This window comes from Neopsephotus bourkii, unplaced genomic scaffold (genome assembly GCF_033783945.1).
Source record: "Neopsephotus bourkii isolate Nb327-2 ecotype Australia unplaced genomic scaffold, CSIRO-AGI_Nbou_v1 NB_38, whole genome shotgun sequence".
Taxonomy (NCBI): Eukaryota; Metazoa; Chordata; class Aves; order Psittaciformes; family Psittacidae; genus Neopsephotus; species Neopsephotus bourkii.
In genome coordinates, this window is record NW_026900555.1 from 1,108,072 (window position 1) to 1,123,059 (window position 14,988).

At 40.5% G+C, this 14,988-nt stretch overlaps 2 protein-coding genes across 7 annotated transcripts in view; both read right to left on the reverse strand.

The window, feature by feature from the left end:
- DCLK1 (doublecortin like kinase 1) overlaps positions 1-800 on the reverse strand; it is a 259,045-nt gene extending 258,245 nt beyond the window's left edge. Inside the window, exon 1 of one of the 3 annotated variants that reach the window (XM_061345420.1) lies at positions 465-797. The gene's annotated coding sequence lies outside the window, so the exon portion shown is untranslated. Of the gene's footprint in view, positions 1-464 lie in introns of all 3 variants that reach the window. The other 2 variants (XM_061345413.1, XM_061345439.1) reach the window with 2 other exon arrangements.
- Positions 1-14,988, reverse strand: part of SPART (spartin) — a 467,162-nt gene that overhangs the window by 383,343 nt on the left and 68,831 nt on the right. The gene's annotated exons all lie outside the window — the stretch shown is intronic.

Sequence of the window (14,988 nt, forward strand, 5' to 3'; positions counted from 1 at the left end):
GGGGCTAAAACGTGGCTACATGCCGCAGCGTCTTCAAGAAGAGAGAGGTTTATTCTGCTGGGGTAGGCAGGGGAAACGTGTCTGACATACAGCCAGCCCGCTGAAGGCGGCATCAAGCACTTCAGCAAGCTGCGGACTGGTAGCGCACCGCGAACCGCACATGCTGACAAAACCGAGGTGCGTTCGCCTCCGGGTGCGCGGGGGAAGCAGCTGGTGCGTTCCCGGGGTGCCGAGGGACGGGCAGCCGGGGGAACAGAACGGGGGACAGCGCGACACCAGCGCTCCCGCCGCCGGGCACACACCACACCGGCACTCGCGGCCAGCCCGGGCAGGGCGCTGCGGCGCTCGGCGGAGGCCGCCGCCCCACACAATAGGCACAGGTGTACCGCACCGCGCCCCGACGCCGCAGCCCCTGCGCAGGGAGGGCCGACGCCGGCCCCACAAGCCCCGGCCCGAGAGCTCACCTGTTCTCCGCAGCCTGGCGAACACCTTCTCCCTCGGACCTGCCGGTGGGGCGCAGAGGGAAGGCGGCAGCTCGAAATGGGATGAGGCTAGAGAGCGGCAGCTCCCCCCTCACCCCCCCGGCCACCAGCCGCCTCTAATCGCAGGAGTTGCCGCAGAAAGCGGCTCCGCTGCCTTTGTTACGCCTCCCCTGGCTGGAGCGCGCTGCTGGGGAGCTCGAGCTGCAGCTGCTTCGCCTTTCTTCTGCTGCTGCCGGTTGCAGTGATTTGCATTAGCCCGGCCCTCATTGAGATGCGGCTCTTCGCACCAGCCTCTCCCCGCCGCTCTCTCCGGAGGGCGGTGCCGCCGCCTCTCTCTCACGCTCTCCTCCGTTAGGAAGCCCGTTCTTCCCTTGGCGCTGCTGAGCCGCGCCGGCAGCGTGCCCAGCCCGAGGGGCAGAGGGTGCGAGGGGACCCCGTTTGTCGCCTGTGCTGGGGGCCACGGGGAGAGGCCAAACCGGGACGATCGGTTACGGTCCCAGTGGGCTGCCGCTGAGTTAATTCCCGGCCGTACCGCGAGTCGCTGTCTCCCGCCGCCCTGGAGAACCCCGGCCGGGGGATGCGCTCCATGGGCGGTTGGCAAGGAGGCAGCTGCCGGCCCGGCGTCCAAAAAACGCCCCCTGGAAGTATTTTTACCAAATGTGTCACTTGGCTTTATTGAGTTGCTGGAGTGCGTCCAGAAAAGGGCAACAAAGCTGGTGAAGGGTCTGGAGAACAAGTCCTATGAGGAACAGCTGAGGGAACTTGGGGGCGTTTAGCCTGGAGACGAGAAGGTTCAAGGGGGTCTTTATCGCTCTCTACAACTACCTGAAAGGAGGATGGAGAGGTGTGAGGGTCTATCTCCCAAGTAATAAGTGATAGGACAAGAGGAAATGGGCTCAAGCTGTACGAGGGGAGGTTTAGACTGGATATTAGGAAGAATTTGTTCACCAAAAGGGAGGTCAGGCACTGGAACAGGCTGCCCAGGAAAGCGGTGAAATCACTGTTCCTGGAAGTGTTCAAAAACGTGTAGATGGGGCCCTTAGTGACATGGTTTATTGGTGGACTTGGCAGTCCTGGAGCAACGGTTGGACTTGATCTTAAAGGTCTTTTCCAGCCTAGCTGATTATGATTCTATGAGGTTCACCCAGTCCCCAGATTCCTGTGGTAGGGTTTGGGTGCTGAAGGTGGGACTGATGTGAAGTTTAGGTACTAAAACTGGATCCAGGCTCCTTCACACCACATGCTCAGTTACAGCTGACCCTGGGGGTGACTAACCTCCATAGATACTACAGTTTTTATGCTTAAATTCCCCAGAAGCTGTATTTGCCCAAAGGCGTCTCAGGCTTCATCTGGCTGACTTGCTCCTCTCACGCCCAAGCCCCTCAGATCTTGGAGAACATTTGCTAAATCCACCTCCACACAAAGTCAGCTTTAACTGATGCTTTCTTTCCAAAGGCTTGGTTATTCTGCATTTTAATGTAAAAACTCCAGTGGTTAAGACATTCTCCAGGTAAAGGACCTGGATTACTTTCCTTTGGAAAACAAAGACTTCAACTCTCTTCTACTTGTCAGGTAAACAGCCCACAGTCCACGGGGACATGGAAGAGAAGAAAACAGTCTGTCCCTTCTGCTAAAGCTGCTCACTTTGAAAGAATTAAAAATGCATTAGATCAGAGAGAGGGAATTAGTCTGTAACCTTGTGGATATGGCACTCACTTGGGAAGGACAAAAGATGGCTTTTTGTGTCTGTACTATAGACCATTTATGTGGTTTATATCCATAAATCCAGAAACAATCAGTGGAGCAGGGGCTTAAGCCCAGGGTGCCCTGTTCCCAGTCATAGACCTCTAATCAGAATAGAGGCTCCTGCTTAATCTGTCTGAAGGCAAATGAAGTCTTCAGTCTACAAAAACTGTAAGAAGCTCAAAGGAAGAGGCTGGAGCACTCCCCTTCTTTTCTATTCCCCTAGAATAGTCCTCAGAGAGGCTCTTAAAAGACACGAGATTCCCTAAAAGAAAAAAATTAATTGTTGCTGTGTCTTCATGGTCCAGGAGGAGTTTTTTAATCTCTGAACTATAGAGCAGAGACAGGATTCTTCATGCTCCACTTGATTTCTTAGTTTTTAAAAGAGAAACAAGCACCTAAAACCTTCAGGAAAACCTCTGCTCAAAGGAATAATAGCATTAAAACACCTGAACATCAAAGAAATTTGGAAGTCAGGGTACTGCTCTGTCCTCAGTACGCTTTTACCACCTAGCTTAGTTTTTGTGGATCTTGTTCTAAGGCACTTAATTCTTCCCCAATGGTCAGTGGAGTGCTGAGGTACTTTAGCAGAGATAGATGTTTTTCAGAAGCAAGTTCCTAAAACCTCCACACTGTGTTTCACCAGTCTGTTGGTTTTGAAAATCTCTTGGTCTATGTTTAGATGTAACATGGGGATATTGGTGATGTTGGTGTACTAGATTAGAGAACGGAAACTAATTTTAAAATAATTCTGGTAATCTTGCAATAAAATTCTGTTCTTTAAACCGCTTCCTTTTTAGCTCAACAAACAAACTATTCATTATAGTCTTAAATTATACGAAAAACCAGAAGATCACAAAGATTTGAGATGGAAAAGACAGTCATGGTCCTCATAAAGGATTGGTCTTTAACATTCTTCACTGCTGTTTTGTGCAGTTCATTTTAAATTCCTCAGGTAATGGGGCTTCTACTTCCCAAAGGAGACATCTCTTCAAAATTGAATTCCTCCAATTATAAGGATTTTTTTTCTGATGAGCAAGTTAATGGAAGTTTGTTATGTTTCAACTCATTACTTTAGCTACAGTGCCCTGTGTTCACGTACATAATTTATTTCTCCCATTGGTGTTTACATCTCTCCAACATGTATTATTTACGTCTAGCCTGAATGTACAAAATATTTCACAGATGTTCAAGAAAGGTCTTCACTCTGATTATGTTAAAAATATAAGAACGGTGAAAAGAAAAGAATACAACATGAATCAACACGGACATATAAACCCAATAGGAAAATGTCTTTTAAAATGTGTTATTTTGTTCATTTGCAGTTTTGTATTCAACCTGAAGACTCAACACCATACCATGAAGTCTCTTTGCCTTTGTCATGCTCACCTGCCATGCTTTTCTTTTTAAAGAACTTTAAAAGATGCTTTTCCTTTGCCAATTTCATGTTTGCCCTCAAATTAAAACAGTGCAATTCTAAATAGAAACAAAACCTGCATAATTTTTTTCAACAGGCCTATGGTCACCCTGTTAAAAGAGCATACTGTTTTGCTGTTGACAGAGTTGTTTTTCCTTGTTGGAAATGGATTTTTATAAGCCACAATGCAGCCAGTTCTTAATGCCACTTTGGGTAAAGTAAGTAACTTGGACTTTTAATCTCTATTATTGTTAATCAAGTTTTCCAGATCTAGCAGAATTCCAGCAGTGCTTTTCTGAACATTTCTAATTTTTAAGCACCTTTGTCAAAAGCGTGCGGTAGAATTGGATGCAGTTTATGTCACCCCCAAACACTCCTGTATCTGAAGGCAGCACCAAATGCCTTGAAACACGTTCTGGGAGCTTCTCTTCAGTTGACTAACCACTGTGACCCCTAAATCCTTTTCAGAGTCACTGCTTTCCAGGACACAGTCTCCAGACTTCTAAATGTGACCTACATTCCTTGTTCCTGCTGAATGACCTTGCATTCAGCTGTCTCAAAAAGCACGTTCAAATGATCCTGGCTTACTAAAGGATGTCAATTTCCCCACAGAAAAACTGTTTTCTCTTTGCATTATTTAGTTCTTTATGCATTTTATGTCATCTGCAATTTTTACCATTAATGCTTGTTGAATGTTTCTTCAGATCACTCATAAATTTATGTAGCAGCAGAGGAGAGCATTTTCTAAAATGTGGGGCTCAAACCTCTAAGGCGCTGGTGTCAAGGGTGTGTTTAATGCTCACTCTGCTTCGTGTCAGAGAGGCACTCAGCTCTCTGGACACCAAACCAGGCCCAGGGAACTGGTGATGGTGTGGTCACAGATGCCTGTTTGAGCAAACAGCCTGTGCCATCTCTCAGCAGGGGTCCAAGCGACTGGAGCTGCACTAGTACCCTGGGTGCTGCCGAGGCTTGGGCTGGTCTATGCTGGCAGAATCCTGGCACCAAGCACTAACACGTTGGGAAAAACTCACTCATGGAAGAGAGCAGAACTCCACAAATTCCTCTAATATTACCCAAGGGATAATGATGAGCTGTTTATAGTTACTTTTGGAGATCTGTCATTTAGTTGATTTTTAATTAATTATTACATGTTACTGATTTTGTATAATGCTGATCACGTAATTAGATTGATGTCCTGTTGGATGCTTGTTTTACAGAAGCGTATGTCGATGCAGTCATCTTCATCAATCACGTTTGGCAGTCTCACCCAGAAAGCTACCTAATTTGACATGCTTATTGGCACTAATTACATGGTCATCTTCTGTATTGATTATATCACATATCAGGCCTTCAGTTATTTTACCTGCTACTGATTCCAGCACAGCTCGAATTGTATAATTTAGGTCATAATTTTTGTTGCTTAAATGTAACCCTGGCTTTATGCAGGTTCTAATACTTCTTTAATATTCTATAATGTATTGAATAGCAGCATTTTCAGGCAGACCAGTAATAAATTCTTCTTAGAGTTAAACTACCCATGTATTAAAAAATATTTGAGTATTATTTTTAGGGAAAACCATATGGCATATATGACTGGGATGGGACTGCATTATGCAGAAATATTCATGGAGTATTTCTGTCTGTTCTGCCTTGTTATTGTCACTTTCAACTGTCTGCTTCTAATAACAGACCTATGATTTTGCTCAGATTAATTTTGTTCACAATATTTTATTTTTTTTTAAATTCCTTTCTGTCCTTAGTACTCCTGACTTTAAGATGTCTCACTGATGATTTCTTGCATCTGTTGATATTTCACTTGTCTGGACTTACAGTAATGAGTAAATAAAAAGATTTTGCTATATTATTTGTCCCTCTATTTCTCTTCAGTTAGAATTTTTTTTAACAAATGGCAATATCCTCTCTAACTGCACAACTCAATTTTAGAATCTGGTAAAATCATTCTCTGTTAAAGACTCTTCTTTGTCTCATTCATTTGCTTATAACTGACTTCGTCAAGAAATTCATCCTTTCAAAAGCAGACTACAGACCAGCAGTTAACTCTTTGCATACAGCAGATGTAACTACATGCTGGTCATTGGATCAAACATTCCTAAAGTTATTCCTACGTGCTTGTCCACTGCAGAGAGATCCATTGTAAAGTGAAGTGTTTTGTATTGGGAAATTATGGTATTTCACTTTTTGATACTCCATAGATATTCTAACTAGGTCACCTCCAGCATGGTTTGTCAAACTTATGTCTCTTTATTATTTTTCTTTCAGATATTGAGATGTTTCAGGTAGTATTATTTCAGATATGATTAAGGGTATTTAAAGAGCTTTTTGGCTGATTTGATTTGCTTGCCTGTATTGGTTAACAAATTGAACCTAAACCCCTGTCATTTGGGATTATCAATTCTAAGTGAACTATCTGTGTGGCAGGCCAATTCCTACCTGTGAAACAACTCCATCCATCTCCAAAATATTTTCTATCATCATGTAGGATAGCACGATATTTATCTGAGTAAACTGTTCCTATCGTCTTTCTCCTTTCCAGGTTGCCAAGAAGTTGAATCAGAATAATTCTTAAGTGCAGGATCTGAATTTTTCCTGGTCTTTTCTTCAAACTAATTAAAGTAAATTGATGTTCTTTGCTGACTCCTAAACTTTGGCAGAAGCATTTTAAATAATTTAGAATATGTATGTTCACAATAACCTCAACTCAATCTCAGTAGTATTCACATGATTTAAGCTGAGGATTTGGGGAGTGTTTTTTTCATTTGAGGAAAGTTGGAATGTTTTATGAATATAAATGCACAAACTGTGCACAGTTTTTTTAACAACCCAATAACAGCATATATGGTGGTTTCTTTTACCAGTGTTTTAAAAATAAGTTAGAAGGGCTAGGGTCGGGACACAATTTTTACAAACATTATTTTTAAGAAAGGACTGCTTTTATTTTAAGAATTAGAATTTAGAGAGTGAAATTCTGCACCAACTATTGGCACATTACTGAGGTGATCCTCAAATAATTTTTTTCCCATATGGGTCTTATCAGTCAGAAGGGGGTTGGAACATCGCAATAGCTGAGGCAGACCTCTGTGAGAAGAGGGAAAGACAGCCCTTAGCTCAATCTGAAGCAAGTAATCAGCCAGTGTGTCTCAAACCCCTAAAGGATGTGTGATGGCAGTAAAGGGAAAGCAACAGAAGACATCTCAGGTCATTCAAATTGGAGAAATGAAGTGGGAAACATTTAGTGTCCTGGGAGGTCTCAAATTTTCACTGTTTATGAGTAGATTTTTCACCTTCTACATGCCATTTTTTTCCAATGCACCAGTTGCATGAGGTTGTCAGTATCTGCTGGGCTCCACATCACCTGTTACAACCAGGATCTGATCCTTTGAGCAGCATATATCTTTTCTGAATGAGGATTTGAATGCCATCCTTTCCCACGGTTAACTCACACGTTAAGGGTGTAAGGCACCAGCTGTTGCTGTAAGTAGGCTAACACTTCTCTCCTCATGTGGTTATGTACTATGGAGGGATCATGGTCTACTGCTTACATGGTCTGGAAAGACCTCTTTACTGATGGTCTTTCCACCCAACCACCTATGGCTAAGCATAGCAGCAGGTAGAATCAATTTCATAATTAAAGATTTCTCTACATTATGCCTGCAAATTTAATTCTCATTTGAGAATTTAAATTCTCACTTGAGATTCAACCTCAAACTATCATGGTAATCTTAGAATCATAGAACCATAGAATTAACTGGGTTTGAAAAGACCTTTAAGATCATCAACCATTACGCCAGTTCTGACAAGTCCACCACTAAATCATGTCACTAAGGGCCTCATCTACATGGTTTTTGAACACTTCCAAGGACAGTGATTCCACCACTTCCCTGGGCAGCCTGTTCCAATGCCTGATCAACTCAGTGAAGAAATTTTTCCTAATATCCAATCTAAACCTGGTGCAGCTTGAGGCCATTGCCTCTTGTCATATCACTTGTTACTTGGGAGAAAAGATAGAACCCCACCTCTCTCCATCCTCCTTTCAGGTAGTTGTAAAGAGCGACAAGGTCCCCCCTAAGCCTTCTCTTCTTCAGGCTAAAGACTCCCAGTTCCTTCAGCTGTTCCTCATAGGACTTGTTCTCCAGACCCTTCACCAGCTTGGTTGCCCTTTTCTGAATCTGCTCCAGCACCTCAATGTCTTTCTTGTAGTGAGGGACCCAGAACCGAGAACAGTATTTGAGGTGTGGCCTCACAAATGTCAACTACAGGGGGATGATCAGTGTCCCAGTCCTGAGGGCTACGCTACTTCTGATATAGGCCAGGATGTTCTTGGCCTTCTTGGCTACCTGGGCACAAACTGGCTCATGTTCAGCTGGCCATCAATCAGCAACTTTAACAATAATCTTAAAGATTAATCAGCAATCTTAAAGATTAAATCTTAAAAGATTTCTTCCCCACTAATACCATTAGTGCACAGATAAATAGTATGTATTGTTTTAAGCTGCTGAGCAGCAAGTAATTTTAGTTCCAAATTGTTGAAAATATAAGGTCTAGAGAAGTACTCTTTAATAACATCTCTGTTGATGCTAGTTCAGATATACTTAGCCACTCTAAGGTTTTTCGTAGCTGTAAGGTTCATCAGATAAAAGACAAACAAAATAATCACAAATATCAAGCCTAAATACCTTATCACTAAAGAAAAATGAATGTAAATATACAGGCAGTAACATTTTTCTGCCTGATAGTTGAAGTGTTTTAATTAGCAATGGTACTGTTAAGAGTAGTTGTGACTTGTGGTAGCATCAGGTAAAATCAGAACAACTTATAATATTCCCAGTCATCACAGATTGTGTCAGAGATGCACAACCAAAACAGTGTACAAAGAGGAAAAAGAATGAAAGTTAGAAAGAATAAGATTTAGAGACTCTGAAATAAACTAAACAGTTAGTAAATGGAGAAGGAAAGTAAACATAACAGATAGTGTTCTCCCATTTCCCCAAAGAAATAATTTAAATGCCTGAAAGTGAATTCAGACTTCAGAAGCTTAAATACAAAACTGAAATCTGCCAAATATGCTACACTTCTGGGCAGTTGCAGATACTTTCAGTTCTACTGAACTAAACTAGTTAGCCCAGAGTTCATTTAAAATCTGACCTGGAAAACTCTTCATCCAGTCTAAATTACAATGATCTGAAATGATTCCAAATTAAATATCTTTAAGACCAGCTATTTACAATTACATATTAGAAAATGTAAGGTAATAACTCTAGCCTGGGGTAGACAGATATTTTCTGCAATTTTAAAACTGTGGACTGTCAGTTTAGTCCTTTGATAAGAACTATGGTCATTGTTATCTATACAGTAGCTTTGTTTATTTGGGGAAACTAATGAGACGTAGAAGACACAGGGTAGCTGGCAGTGCTGTATCACCAGATTAACTCTTTTTCTGCTTCTTCATGTGGTTACAGTTTGAAAGTTTCAGTGCAGATAATGTGAAATACATTCACATATAGCCTTACACATTAATCTTGATAAAGAGAGGCTGTTACTGTTAACAGCCAGGAAGAACTTACGTTCAAACCGTTGTTTATAGGAATGAAAGTAGTATTAAGCAAGTTAATCCACATACTCTTAGATGATAACAAAGCAAAACCTAATTTGCCATGAAAGTGTATCGTGGTTTAAGAATTCAGAGTCCTCTGTTTTGAAGAGCTATTTATTTTGCTTTAGTAAGTTTAGTGTAAAAAATCCCTTAAAAATTTATAAAGGGCTGTTTCACATAAACAGAATTATACTTCTTCCTAGCTTTAAAATAAAGGACCTTTAATCAAGCATGGTTTTAGTTTGTGAAGCTTCAGTAAAGCAAGTCCATGTGAAAAACCAGCATTTTTTAAGCTTAACAATTAATTGATGATATTATAGTAGACAGTGACATTAAAATTTCTCCTTTCTTCCATTTTGAATGGTGTAGGCCTAAGGGAAACTGCCTCCAAATAATTAATCTTGTCTTGTTTCCTCAGTTTTATTTTATCAGGATTACTATGCTTATAATTATGTGAACAACAGAAAATCCACTTGTCAGTTTAAAAGACGGCTTGGTTTTTGATGCTCTGGAATGCTATTGTGGAAGGAATCAGATATTAGATGTGTGGAGCTACATGGATCCAGAAGCTGTCATGAAAGCTAGTTTCAACCATTTTCAATCTTGTTAATTATGCAGTTATCACAGAAGAGGAGGAACTTTTCTGTTCTTTCATTGGTCAGGTTTCTTTTCAAGTTCTAATTTGTTGATCAGATTTCCTTTGTAAGAGATCTCTTTCAAAGTGATGTCAGTATTTCCATGGTAAATCAAGGTTCCTATGTAAAACCATGTGGCGAATGTAAACTACATGTAAAACCATGTAAACCACATGTAAAACCATGTAAAACCAGGTGACGAACACTCTATAACACTGCTGTCTAGTGTTACGATAACATCTCACTTTTCTAAGTGATAAGCTGTTGCAGGGAAACGTCATGGTTGCAGGGAAAGCTTCAGCTAAGCTTGTCTTGGTCACTCCAAGTCTGCCTTTATTTATCCTCTGTGGAATCTTGCAGTTCTCCTATCCCTCAGCCAGCTTCAGAGCTGAAGTACTCGCTTTATCATCCACGACATACCCAATAGGCTGGATGAGTTTGAGTCCCTTTGGGATTCTGAATTCAGCAGACCTGTCAAGTGTCACACAATGAAACAGATCCTGCCTCTCCTCTTCAGCTCTATCTGTACCTTATGCATTCATGCAGCATAGCACTTTACTTTCCTACTCTATCTTCCTCCTCAGATGATATCCTAGCTCTGCAGTTTCTTCCTTCCCTCCCTCTCAATCACATGCTATAAGGTGCCAGACACATCCCACACCATACACCAATCTGTAGTGCTCTCTCATGCACAGAAGAAGATTAGGAACTGTATAAAGATGTGAATCCTAGCTAAAAACAAAGTAGGGTTTACTTGGGAGAAGAAATAAAAATTTAGAAAGAATTATTTTAAAAAATCTAAAGAGATGTTTTTATATTACTTTTAAAACCCACAATTTTGTGATGGTCATTTATGAAGCCTCAGTTTTATCCAGATATTCCAAAAGTGTTGACTATGTCTCAGTTTTGGTCTTGCAGACTTGCTCTTGTCTCTGTCTTACAGGGTCTTTTATACCCTGCTATCATTTCTGCAGCCTGTGTTCTCAAGCTATGGCACTTCTGGTTTTGTCTTCTCAGCAAGAGTCTTCAGGGCCTGTGGCTCTGGTCATTGACCCTTAACAGCTTGTATGTTTGTTAGAGTAACTGTACTGAGAAAATCTCTTCTTTCCTGCCTGTTTCCTCTGGCAGAGTGCTGTCAGATCAGTCCTAATATAGCAAGCATCCCATTAACCAAGCAATACACATAATCTGTCTCAGAACAGCACTAAATTTAACATGGTCATTTAAAAATGCTGCTAGGGATTCATCTTACATTCCTGCTACTACTCTGCTGCCTACAAAATAAAAGACTAGCACACCATCTTAATTATGCCAAATAATTACGAGTTACAATCAGAGCCTCTTAAGATACATTTACTCCAGAAACTGAGAGGAGCATATGAAAAGGGGAGGGAATTAAAATGAAGTTGCTAATAAAGCTGAGATTTTCCTTACTATGCACGTTACCATGTCAACCTGAGTTATGCAGCATTACATTTGAGATCTATTCAAGACCCCTTCAAAAGCTCAGCAACTAACCAGGATGTTTTAGATGGGTTTTTTTTCAGCTGATTTTGGCATCTTTTGCATGATAAATGCTACTTAACCACATTCTTTTTCTGGTTTAATATCAAACACAACTGAGCAAATGTTTAATTATATCCACGCAGATGGTTTATTATGTAAGAGATAATTACTTGTCCCACTTTGAAAGTACTAAACCATGCAGAAAACATGAGGCTTAAGATGGCAACTAACTTAATATAAATTATTATTCTTTGCACGTGGCAGAGAAAAACATGCAACCTCAGTATCCTATGTATGTATTAGTTTCAGATGGTTTAACTAAGATTCTTTTAAGTTAGTATGCAAATATTTCCTCTGTTCTAGCTTCCTTCATATAGTCAGCCTAGCTTCCACTGTTGTCTGGCAGTAAGGTAAAGCCTTTTATTGAAAACTGAGGTAATAGTTATAATTAGTTCTCAGCTAATCTTTCAAGGGAAAAAAACAAAACTCAAAAAAACCACCAAAAAAAAAAAAACAACAAAAACCCCCACCAACTTTATTCTTAGGTATTTAAGTATATAAATAGCCTTTGGCATTATTGATTTGCTGTTTAAAATATCTTATGTGTGTTATAAGGAGTATTAATTCCAGTTTCAACATCTTAGATTTGATGATTACATGAACTGGTGCACAACAGAAGTTGGTAAATAGCAGTTGCTGAGAAATTACAACATTTTTACCTACTTCCTAGTGTACCTAGTTTTTAAATGAAATTAAAAAAGGTAGAAAAACATATGCCTCAAAGTCTAAATAAAAATATCAGCCAAGATATTTTTCCTTTTTTTTTTTTTTTGTTTAGGAAAACAATGCACCAAACTTGCAAAAGGTAACAGATCCAGAAGAATTGATAAATTCATTGCACACTACAATGATAATCACTTAGCTAGGTGAAAGTCACCACTAATGTAAAAATGATTAAACATGGTTTATCACCAGGTGCAGAAAATTCCCTCACACTTAAATGCTGAAAATATTGTCCCCAGAGCAGCAGAATGAAAGGAGTTTAATCAGTAGCACATCTTGTCTCTATTGATTCTCTGATGTCCAGTGGCAACTAAGCTTCTTAACCTTTTCTTCAGCATGGACACATATACCTTTTTCCTTCTACTCAGCTGTCTAATTTCATAACATTTTAAGGAATTCAACATACTTGAGCTCTCTCCTCTTGTCCAATTTGATTACAGTTTCCAGTGGTTGCAAACAATCAGGAGGCAGCTTATGGATATTACTTGCTCATCAAGGGCAGGCAGCAGGTTGACAGTGGTCCTCCAGAGTCTGAAGAGCCTCTGCAAGAGGATGGATGGTCCCCACTTTAGCATCACCAAACACACGTTGAAAGTTCCAGTTCTTGCTCCATACTTTAAAATAGCTAATTTTGAATTGAGCCTCACTGAATTTTCTGAGTTTCATATCCTCAGAAAACAAAGCTAAACCAATGCAAAAAAATACCCTCTCTCTTACCAAGCACCTCCCAGGCACATCTATTTATGCAATGCCTACATGTTTCTTGGGCAGCTCAGCATGTTCCCCAGACATCCATAGCAGGAAAATTTTCTTGTGCTACTTCATATTCCAGAATGAAAGCAGGACTACAGAATAATCAACAATATACTATGTCTTGCTGAATTTATGTTATGAGTACAGGCAGACAGCATTCAGGAGCATAACCTTTCTGCTGACTACTCACTCAAAGACCTAACTGCTAGACTGTAGTTTCCAGATGTCCTATGTTTTATCTAACCCCTGTTGATGCTGGGTACAGAAGCAGTCCATCAAACAGTGGGTATCTCAACCCAGGAGATACCCACAGGTACTGCTGTTTTCTGTTTTCGCCCTTTTCCACTAACAAAAGGAAATAGGGAGCAAGAAGGAAATAGAATCTAAGGACAAAGATGGATTAGAGAGAAAGAAAGAGTGAGAACAATAATTAATTTTCAGTTCTGTGAATAGCTGTGAAAAAAAAAAGTAACTATAGCAGAATATGTGCTTCTGTCAGGCTCATGAGATAAAATAATTGTGTTAGAAGTTGATAGCTGTATTTTGCAAGGGAGCTGCAGTGTCCCTGTACAAAGGCTGAACTCCATAGAAGGATGAATGCTTGAGCATCTGGGATAAAAAATGCCTTTTTCTTCTTTCTCATTAAATAGGGATTGCTTCATTGTTGCTGGACATACATAGTGAGTCCTTCAGCTTCCCCACTGCCACGTACTGTATAGTGCAGAGCTGGAAGAATTGCCCTAGATTCAGCATCCTTTTTGTGGTTCTGTCTGTGTAAGAAGCCATGAAAACTGCAGGAACCAACGTTGTAATAGTGACTTTCCTGAACTCCATGCAGAGTTTGTGGTGTTCATACTGTTTCATTCTCAAACTAGAGAGAAGACACAAAGATTCTGGGTGAGAAGTGATAAAACAAGAACAAAGCTGCTTGAACAAAAAGAGGAAAAAAGATAAAGATAGACCTTTAAAACATATGCTGCATTTTATAGTATTATGACTGTGTGTGATGGTATGTGTGTAAAATCTTACTGGTTTTATCAGTGTAAATGTGTGCTCTCATATCTGCTATGCTATGCTTTCATGGCTATGTGTAAAATAAAAAGAAAATTGTGATTACAGATTTTTAAAAGCTCTTTAAAAAAAACCAGTCTGGTCAGTTCTGCTTATATTTCACAGTGTCCCAACTTAAAACAGTAAGGTTCGGTATGTCTTCCAGACTGTAAGTAGAGCAAACTTACATGATTATACCCTAGACAAATAATGTATCTGATTTTCTTATTATAAGACAACATAGCCTAAAATACTTGCTACTCTCCCTTAGGCACATAAGGAGTCCCAGCACATTTTTTCCCTCAAGTAGAACCCAGCAGAACTTAAGCAAAAGAGATGGATTCCCAAGTTTAAAAAAAGTTAAATGAGTGCATGTGCTGAGAATTGAGGGACTGCATATCTATATAGCAAAACATGGGGGCAGGATATGGGGGGGGGACTATTGCTGTGTGGAAGCTGAAAGGAAGAAACAGGCTGCTGTGCTGAGAACTGAGGAGGAGAATGGTTATATGAAGATAAAAGACAAGGTACTGCCTACAAACCAGATGTATAAGAAGATACAGTTTGGGGAAAATCACTGATAATGAGAGACAAACAGGAAAAAGATATATTCGTACATCTGTGTACATACATCAGATGGTCATAGGATCATAGAATAGTAAGGGTTGGAAAGGACCTTAAGATCATCTAGTTCTAACCCTCCTGCCATGGGCAGGGACACCTCACACTAAACCATACCACCCAAAGCTTGGTCCAACCAGGCCTTGAACACTGCCAGGGATGGAGCATTCACACTTCCCTGGGCAACCCATTCCAGTGCCTCACCACCCTCACAGTGAAAACACTGATAAATATACACTACTAAATAAGGCAAGGGAATTAACTGTTTAGTGTTTGTACAGATCCTCTTATATTGTACATCCTAGCCTCTCCATCATCTTCTTGTGGATTTCTTATCTATCCTTTTTTTTTTTCCTCTTGGATACAAGAATGAGCTAAAATGTAGAA